This window comes from Brachyhypopomus gauderio, unplaced genomic scaffold (assembly GCF_052324685.1).
Source record: "Brachyhypopomus gauderio isolate BG-103 unplaced genomic scaffold, BGAUD_0.2 sc107, whole genome shotgun sequence".
NCBI classification, from domain to species: Eukaryota; Metazoa; Chordata; class Actinopteri; order Gymnotiformes; family Hypopomidae; genus Brachyhypopomus; species Brachyhypopomus gauderio.
Genome location: NW_027506928.1, coordinates 617,501 through 627,500, shown reverse-complemented (window position 1 = coordinate 627,500; position 10,000 = coordinate 617,501). Strand labels below are relative to the sequence as shown.

Sequence of the window (10,000 nt, the reverse complement as noted above, 5' to 3'; positions counted from 1 at the left end):
TAAATTACAGCTAAAAACAGACACAGCTGGTGGTGAGGGGGCGCTGTCACACAGCAGCGTGGCTAACAGCTATCAGCTGCTTCTAAAGACAGAGGGTTAGAACTACAGAATTAAAGCACTTGTACTTCACTTTCAAGGTCCATTTCAATATTTCCCAGCACGTTAAACTTAATTAAGTTAAATATTTATACATATACTCAAAATAATTCGCTTTTTAATCACATTATTTAATGGTGGTTTATTTTCAAAACGCCCAATCTTAACGTCACGTTCTCATGTTTCGTCCTGGAATTACAAGAGGCTCGTATTTGTTAACGTAATACAAGAGAAATGTTCAGTCAGATAGCTATTTGTTGTGAAATGAAGTTACAATTTCAAGCATTTTCAAGGACTTTAGCCTAAATTCCAGCACTTTTCAAACCTGAAACACAAAGCAACATTAAATTTTGTTAGGTAAATGTTCCTTCCCCTGTTTTTGAGGGGTGTTTCTTTATACTACCACACTACGCTCACTCACTAAAGTATAAACCTAGCTTAACACAACAAATCTGGCCAAACACCTGAAGGACCGGCACGCAAATTTGTACAAAGAATTCCAAGAGGTTGGTGATTATTCCCATTTCTAGTATTACTACAGCATACAAGATTATGTGTCCGATTATGGTATCTTAGCAAATGTTTGTCATATTGGTTTAAGAGCCGTAAGTACGACAGCATACAGGGAGAAAAAAAAAGAGTGATCGTACTACAACAGATCAATCATCTATGAATACTGACCTCTACTCTAATACTGAAGTTTAGTTACTTAAAGTTGTTTAAAGTATACTTAAAATACACTTTTTGCACTAGCCTTTTTTGACTTCTAAATGTGAATTCCAGAGTGCACTACTATTATTTATGTAAATTTATATTAATGTGCAATTATTTATTTTTCTGTTTTAATGTGGTAGGGACTACACCTTTTATTTATTTATTTATTTGACATTTGTGAAACAAAATACAATATTCATTTGTTTGTTTATAAAAAATAATAATAAAAAGGCTTTAAAACGGAAATGAGCATAGTATCTGACTTTGGTATCGAAAATGATATCGAATTTCAATATTTTTTCAATATTCAAAAGTATCGTATCGAAGTTGTAATTCTTAGTATTGTGACAACCCTAGTCTGTAGTAGGACTACAGACAGGGTTGGGGTTGGAACTACAGACAGAGGGTTAGGGTCAGGACTACAGACAGAGGGTTAGGGTTGGAACTACAGACAGAGGGTTAGGGTCGGAACTACAGACAGAGGATTAGGGTCGGAACTACAGACAGAGGGTTAGGGTCAGGACTACAGACAGAGGGTTAGGGTCAGGACTACAGACAGAGGGTTAGGGTCAGGACTACAGACAGAGGGTTAGGGTTGGAACTACAGACAGAGGGTTAGGGTCAGGACTACAGACAGAGGGTTAGGGTCGGAACTACAGACAGAGGGTTAGGGTTGGAACTACAGACAGAGGGTTAGGGTCAGGACTACAGACAGAGGGTTAGGGTTGGAACTACAGACAGAGGGTTAGGGTCAGGACTACAGACAGAGGGTTAGGGTCAGGACTACAGACAGAGGGTTAGGGTTGGAACTACAGACAGAGGGTTAGGGTTGGAACTACAGACAGAGGGTTAGGGTTGGAACTACAGACAGAGGGTTAGGGTCAGGACTACAGACAGAGGGTTAGGGTCAGGACTACAGACAGAGGGTTAGGGTTGGAACTACAGACAGAGGGTTAGGGTTACCCAAACACCCTGACCAAACCCAAACACAGCAGGGCAAAGGGAAGGTCACAGCCACACAACCATTCCCACATTGACACTGTGGTAACATGGCAGTGTCATACTGCCTGTAACATTAATATTACATATAAACATATATCCATCCATTATCCATCCATCCATCCAACATATATCCATCCACCCATAAACATATATCCATCCATCCATTATCTGTACCGCTTAATCCCGCTAGTTGGGGTCACGGGGGCTGGAGCCAATCCCAGCATCTCTGGGTGAAGGCAGGTACACCATGGGCAGGTCGCCAGTCCACCGCATGGCCAACACACAAGCACGCACCTACGGGCAATTTAGAATGATCAACCATCCTAACACGCATGTCTTTGGACTTTGGGAGGAAACCGGAGTACCCGGAGAAAACCCACACAGACAGAACATGCAAAGTCCACACAGAGCAGTCCAGACCGAGAATCAAAGACCACCTCGCTGTGAGGCGACAGTGCTAACCACCACACCACCATGCCGCCCTATAAACATATATACATTTTATTTTACACAACTTCACAAGTACTGCACGCTCTTACGACTCTTACACAGTGTGCTATACAGGTGGGGACAGGCAGGAAGCAAGACACCACGAGAATGACAGCAACAGCGACCTCTGGTGGCCAGTAGTAAAACTGCCAAGTGCCTTTATGACAGAAATGATTATGTTTGGCAAATAATAGATTTGCAATATATTATTCACCTCTACGTCAATGAAGGTATAGCCTTTTGCACACCTCAGTCTTTTGCTAACCCTAACCTGCAGGACAAACCCGTGGACATAATAATGGAGGTGACACACCCTGTCCCTAACACACACCCCGTCCCTAACACACACCCCGTCACTAACACACCCTGTCCCTAACAGACACCCCGTCACTAACACACACCACGAAAGAAATCAAACTAATACCCCAAAGTCAAACTAACCCTTGACTGCAAAATGATGGATTCAAAGGCCCTGTGGTGTCACAAACCAACACAATCCATCTGAAATAAATAGATAAATACTAGATTTTAAACCAGATGGCAGAGCAGAATCAGGGGGATGTCACCTTCATTGCAGCCCACGCTGACACGCAACAGACACAGGAAATGTCCAAAAAGTTCAGGTTTCATGCGTCTTTGTCCACGTTCACAGGTCGGTACCCACGTTGGGACTGGTGGTGGTACGCAGGTTTATGAGTGGAAGCGTATTTGTCTGACTGTCTGAGTCATTGTTTTCACACCTTGCTCGTTAATTAGGGCTATAACTGAAGTGCTAAAATCAGAATGTGTGGACACGTGGAGTGTCCTTTAGCACATGAGGTGTATGTCCTCTGTGTGGACACGTGGAGTACGTCCTCTGTGTGGACACATGGAGTATATTTCCTCTGTAGGCTCTCTTGGGTGGACTGCAGCTGATGGTACATGTGTGTCTGATCATACATGTGTGTCTGATTATACATACATGTCTGATTATACATACATGTGTGGTACGAGTCATAACAAGTCATAATTTCAGAAAGCTAAGCAGGAAGGAGCGAGGGAGTGAGAGACAGAGAGAAGGAGAGGGTGAGTGTGTGGGGGAGAGAGAGAGAGGGAGAGGGTGAGAGTGTGGAAGAGAGAGAGAGAGGGAGAGGGTGAGAGTGTGGGGGAGAGAGAGGGGGGAGAGGGTGAGAGTGTGGAAGAGAGAGAGAGAGGGAGAGGGTGAGTGTGTGGAGGACAGAAAGAGGGAGAGGGTGATTGGTTAAGTAATTCCTACATGAAACACTCACACACATAAAACACTGACACACATATGAAACACACATATGAAATACTCTCATGCACATATGAAACACACACATATGAAACACTCTCATGCACATATGAAACACACATATGAAACACTCTCATGCACATATGAAACACACACATATGAAACACTCATGTACATATGAAACACACACACATAAAAACTCACACATATGAAACACACATGAAACACTCATGTACATATGATGCACACACACATATGAATGTCTCACATATCAAACACTCATACATATGAAACACTCATGCACACATGAAACACTCACACATATGAAACACTCTCATGCACATATGAAACACACATATGAAACACTCTCATGCACATATGAAACACACACATATGAAACACTCATGTACATATGAAACACACACACATAAAAACTCACACATATGAAACACACATGAAACACTCATGTACATATGAAACACTCACACATATGAAACACTCATGTACATATGAAACACTCACACATATGAAACACTCATGCACATATGAAACACACATATGAAACACTCTCATGCACATATGAAACACACATATGAAACACTCATGTACATATGAAACACTCACACATATGAAACACTCTCATGCACACATGAAACACTCACACATATGAAACACTCTCATGCACACATGAAACACTCGCACATATGAAACACTCTTATGTACATATGAAACACTCACACATATGAAACACTCATGCACACATGAAACACTCATACATATGAAACACTCACACATATGAAACACTCATGTACATATGAAACACTCAGACATATGAAACACTCATGTACATATGAAACACACACACATGAAACACTCATGTACATATGAAACACTCACACATATGAAACACTCTCATGCACACATGAAACACTCTTATGTACATATGAAACACTCACACATATGAAACACTCTCATGCACACATGAAACACTCATGTACATATGAAACACTCACACATATGAAACACTGACACATATGAAACACTGACACATATGAAACACTCTCATGCACACATGAAACACTTATGTACATATGAAACACTCATACATATGAAACACTCATGTACATATGAAACACTCACACATATGAAACACTCATGTACATATGAAACACTCACACATATGAAACACTCATGTACATATGAAACACTCTCACATCACACATTAGCACTTTCAGTGTCCACTAAAGCTTCTGTAGTGGAAACCTTTCACTATTACACTGATTCACTGCTCATGTCTGATCATACATACATCTGTGGTACGAGTCATAATAAAAGCTTGAAGATTTCAGAAAGCTAAGCAGGAAGGAGCAAGGGAGTGAGAGATAGAGAGAGGGAGAGGGTGAGTGTGTGTGGGAGAGAGAGAGGGAGAGGGTGAGAGTGTGGGGGAGAGAGAGAGAGATGAAGAGAAAGTGTGGGAGAGAGGAGGAGAGAGAGGGAGAGGGTGAGTGTGGGGGAGAGAGAGGAGGAGGAAGAGGGTGTGTGGGGGAGGAGGGGAGATAGAGGGAGATGGTGAGTGTGTGGGGGACAGAAAGAGGGAGAGGGTGATTGGTTAAGTAATTCCTATGTGAAATACTCACACACATCAAACACTGACACATACATATGAAACACTCACACATATGAAACACTCACGCACATATGAAACCCACAAATATGAAAACACACATATGAAAACACACATACAAATGAAACACACACACACACACACACATGAAACACTCTCATGTACATATGAAACACTCACATATGAAACACTCATGTACATATGAAACACACATATGAAACACACATATGAAACACTCATGTACATATGAAACACACTCATGTACATATGAAACACACACACATGAAACACTCATGTACATATGAAACACACACATGAAACACTCATGTACATATGAAACACACACATATGAAACACTCTCATGTACATATGAAACACTCATACATATGAAACACTCTCATGCACATATGAAACACTCACACATGAAACACACACACATATGAAACACTCATGTACATATGAAACACTCATACATGAAACACTCATGTACATATGAAACTCTCATGCACACATGAAACACTCGCACATATGAAACACTCGCACATATGAAACACTCACACATATGAAACACTCACACATATGAAACACTCATACATCACACATTAGCACTTTCAGTGTCCACTAAAGCTTCTGTAGTGGAAAACTTTCACTATTACACTGATTCACTGCTCTGAACAGACAGCAATCTGCACAAGGGTCTGTTCACTCTCCCTCTCTCTCTATCTACCACACACCACCACTGCCTCACCTCCATCTACCACACACCTTTATCTACCACAAACTACCACTACTAATGTTTTATAATTCTGGAGTCTGGGGTTAATATAACTGTGTGGGAGGGGGTCTAGAGTTAATCTGAGTGTGTGTGTAAGTGGGGTCTAGAGTTAATGTGAGTGTGTGTGTGTGTGTGTGTGTGTGTGTGTGTGTGTGTGTGTGTGTGTGTGTGAGGGGGTCTAGAGTTAATGTGAGTGTGTGTGTGAGGAGGTCTAGAGTTAATGTGAGTGTGTGTGTGAGGAGGTCTAGAGTTAATGTGAGTGTGTGTGTGAGGGGGTCTAGAGTTAATGTGAGTGTGTGTGTGTGAGGGGGTCTAGAGTTAATGTGAGTGTGTGTGTGAGGAGGTCTAGAGTTAATGTGAGTGTATGTGTGTGTGTGAGGGGGTCTAGAGTTAATGTGAGTGTGTGTGTGTGTGTGTGTGTGTGTGTGTGTGTGTGTGTGTGTGTGAGGGGGTCTAGAGTTAATGTGAGTGTGTGTGTGAGAGGGTCTAGAGTTAATGTGAGTGTGTGTGTGAGGGGGTCTAGAGTTAATGTGAGTGTGTGTGTGTGAGGGGGTCTAGAGTTAATGTGAGTGTGTGTGTGTGAGGGGGTCTAGAGTTAATGTAAGTGTGTGTGTGTGTGAGGGGGTCTAGAGTTAATGTGAGTGTGTGTGTGAGGAGGTCTAGAGTTAATGTGAGTGTGTGTGTGTGAGGGGGTCTAGAGTTAATGTGAGTGTGTGTGTGTGTGTGAGGGGGTCTAGAGTTAATGTGAGTGTGTGTGTGAGGAGGTCTAGAGTTAATGTGAGTGTGTGTGTGTGTGTGTGTGTGTGTGTGTGTGTGTGTGTGTGTGTGTGTGAGGGGGTCTAGAGTTAATGTGAGTGTGTGTGTGAGAGGGTCTAGAGTTAATGTGAGTGTGTGTGTGAGGGGGTCTAGAGTTAATGTGAGTGTGTGTGTGTGAGGGGGTCTAGAGTTAATGTGAGTGTGTGTGAGGGGGGGGTCTAGAGTTAATGTGAGTGTGTGTGTGAGGAGGTCTAGAGTTAATGTGAGTGTGTGTGTGAGGAGGTCTAGAGTTAATGTGAGTGTGTGTGTGAGGGGGTCTAGAGTTAATGTGAGTGTGTGTGTGTGAGGGGGTCTAGAGTTAATGTGAGTGTGTGTGTGAGGAGGTCTAGAGTTAATGTGAGTGTATGTGTGTGTGTGAGGGGGTCTAGAGTTAATGTGAGTGTGTGTGTGTGTGTGTGTGTGTGTGTGTGTGTGTGTGTGTGTGAGGGGGTCTAGAGTTAATGTGAGTGTGTGTGTGAGAGGGTCTAGAGTTAATGTGAGTGTGTGTGTGAGGGGGTCTAGAGTTAATGTGAGTGTGTGTGTGTGAGGGGGTCTAGAGTTAATGTGAGTGTGTGTGTGTGAGGGGGTCTAGAGTTAATGTAAGTGTGTGTGTGTGTGAGGGGGTCTAGAGTTAATGTGAGTGTGTGTGTGAGGAGGTCTAGAGTTAATGTGAGTGTGTGTGTGTGAGGGGGTCTAGAGTTAATGTGAGTGTGTGTGTGTGTGTGAGGGGGTCTAGAGTTAATGTGAGTGTGTGTGTGAGGAGGTCTAGAGTTAATGTGAGTGTGTGTGTGTGTGTGTGTGTGTGTGTGTGTGTGTGTGTGTGTGTGTGTGTGTGTGTGTGTGTGTGTGTGTGTGTGTGAGGGGGTCTAGAGTTAATGTGAGTGTGTGTGTGAGAGGGTCTAGAGTTAATGTGAGTGTGTGTGTGAGGGGGTCTAGAGTTAATGTGAGTGTGTGTGTGTGAGGGGGTCTAGAGTTAATGTGAGTGTGTGTGTGTGTGTGTGTGTGAGGGGGTCTAGAGTTAATGTGAGTGTGTGTGAGGAGGTCTAGAGTTAATGTGAGTGTGTGTGTGTGAGGGGGTCTAGAGTTAATGTGAGTGTGTGTGTGTGTGAGGGGGTCTAGAGTTAATGTGAGTGTGTGTGTGAGGAGGTCTAGAGTTAATGTGAGTGTGTGTGTGTGTGTGTGTGTGTGTGTGTGTGTGTGTGTGTGTGTGTGTGTGTGTGTGTGTGTGTGTGTGTGTGTGTGAGGGGGTCTAGAGTTAATGTGAGTGTGTGTGTGTGTGAGGGGGTCTAGAGTTAATGTGAGTGTGTGTGAAGTGTTTAAATTCTCCAGAAGCCCCCAGGATTCATCTTACTCCATCATGCATTTGAATGAGGGTTCACACAGTGAACAAGCTCTGCAGGTTATAAGCACCTCTGCACAATATTCGGAAATTCTTCCAAAATGTTTTTTACCTGTTGTCAGAAGTCAGATAACAGTCCAGCAGTTCAGCACAGCTATAGTAAAGTCACAGTACAGGTACAGTACAGTCACAGCACAGCTACAGTACAATCACAGTACATGTACAGTACAGTCACAGCACAGCTACAGTACAGTCACAGTACAGGTACAGTACTGTCACAGCACAGCTACAGTACTGTCACAGCTACAGTACAGTCACAGTACATGTACAGTACAGTCACAGCTACAGTACAGTCACAGTACAGGTACAGTACAGTCACAGCACAGCTACAGTACAGTCACCGTACAGGTACAGTACAGTCACAGCACAGCTACAGTACTGTCACAGCTACAGTACAATCACAGCACAGCTACAATAGTCACAATACAGTCCAGCACAGTCACAGTACAGTCACAGCACATGTTATAATGTTATTGTTATTATTACCCATGTTATAATGTTACTGCTATTACTACTCATGTTATGTTGTTATTACTACTCATGCTATGTTGTTATTACTACTCATGTTGTAATGTTATGGTATTACTACCCATGTTATAATGTTATTGTTATTACTACTTATGTTATTCTTATTACTACACATGTTATGTTATTGTTATTACCCGTGTTATGATGTTACGTTATGGTACTCATGGTAGCAGTTGTACTGTTGTACTACACAACAAAACGCTTATGTGACTAGCTTGTTTTACGACAAATGTGCACATCAGTCAGCAAAAGCACCACTGAACTGAATTGAGATGGAGAGAAAAGAGAAGGATAGAGGGAAAGGGAGAAAGAGAGTGAGAGAAAGAGAGATGGGGAGGGGGGGAGAATGTGTCCCAGAAGGGGGGGAACAGAGAAAGAGAGAGAGAGAGCGAGCCCCAGGGAGAGAGAGAGGTTGGTCTTAGCTAATACGCACTGTAAGCACTTTACATCCGAGATGTAGACCGAGTGGGTGATGATGTAAAAGTGTCTAATTAGGTTTAGTGTTTAGTGGTTTAGTGAAACAAAAGATGAACTGCACAAGACACACAAGACACATCACAACCATCTCACCCTTCACCCCATCACACCTCTCTCACCCTTCACAATCATAACACCATTCACACCCATTACACCCTTCAAAACCATCACACCCTTCACAACCATCTCACCATTCAAAACCATCACACCCTTCACAACCATCACACCCTTCACAACCATCACACCCTTAACACCCTTCAAAACCATCACACCCTTCACAACCATCACACCCATTACACCCTTCAAAACCATCACAACCATCTCACCCTTCACACCCTTCAAAACCATCACACCCTTCAAAACCATCACACCCTTCACAACCATCTCACCCTTCACAACCATCTCACCATTCAAAACCATCACACCCTTCACAACCATCACACCCTTCACAACCATCACACCCTTCACAACCATCACAACCATCACACCCTTCACACCCTTCACAACCATCTCACCCTTCACACCCTTCAAAACCATCACACCCTTCACATTCATAGAGCCTCACACCCTCTCATTATACAATTAACGTAAATAAATAGCAGTATCACATGTATCACATGTACATTTATCAATACAACACTGGAACTGATTCCAGTCTATAACCCATGACACCACTCACTGGTCGCCCTGGTAACCTGTATATATGACAGGAATTAAACACATACACACACATGCATGTGTGCGCACACACTTGTGCACACACTCGAGCACACTCACGTACACACTCACGCACACACTCGAGCACACTCACATACACACTCACGCACACACTCACGTACATAGCTTCTC

The 10,000-nt window shown here is 43.0% G+C and overlaps 1 protein-coding gene across 6 annotated transcripts in view; it reads right to left on the bottom strand.

The window, feature by feature from the left end:
- The window catches only part of LOC143497337 (disks large homolog 4-like), an 80,549-nt gene that overhangs the window by 25,699 nt on the left and 44,850 nt on the right, over positions 1-10,000 (bottom strand). The window lies entirely within an intron of this gene.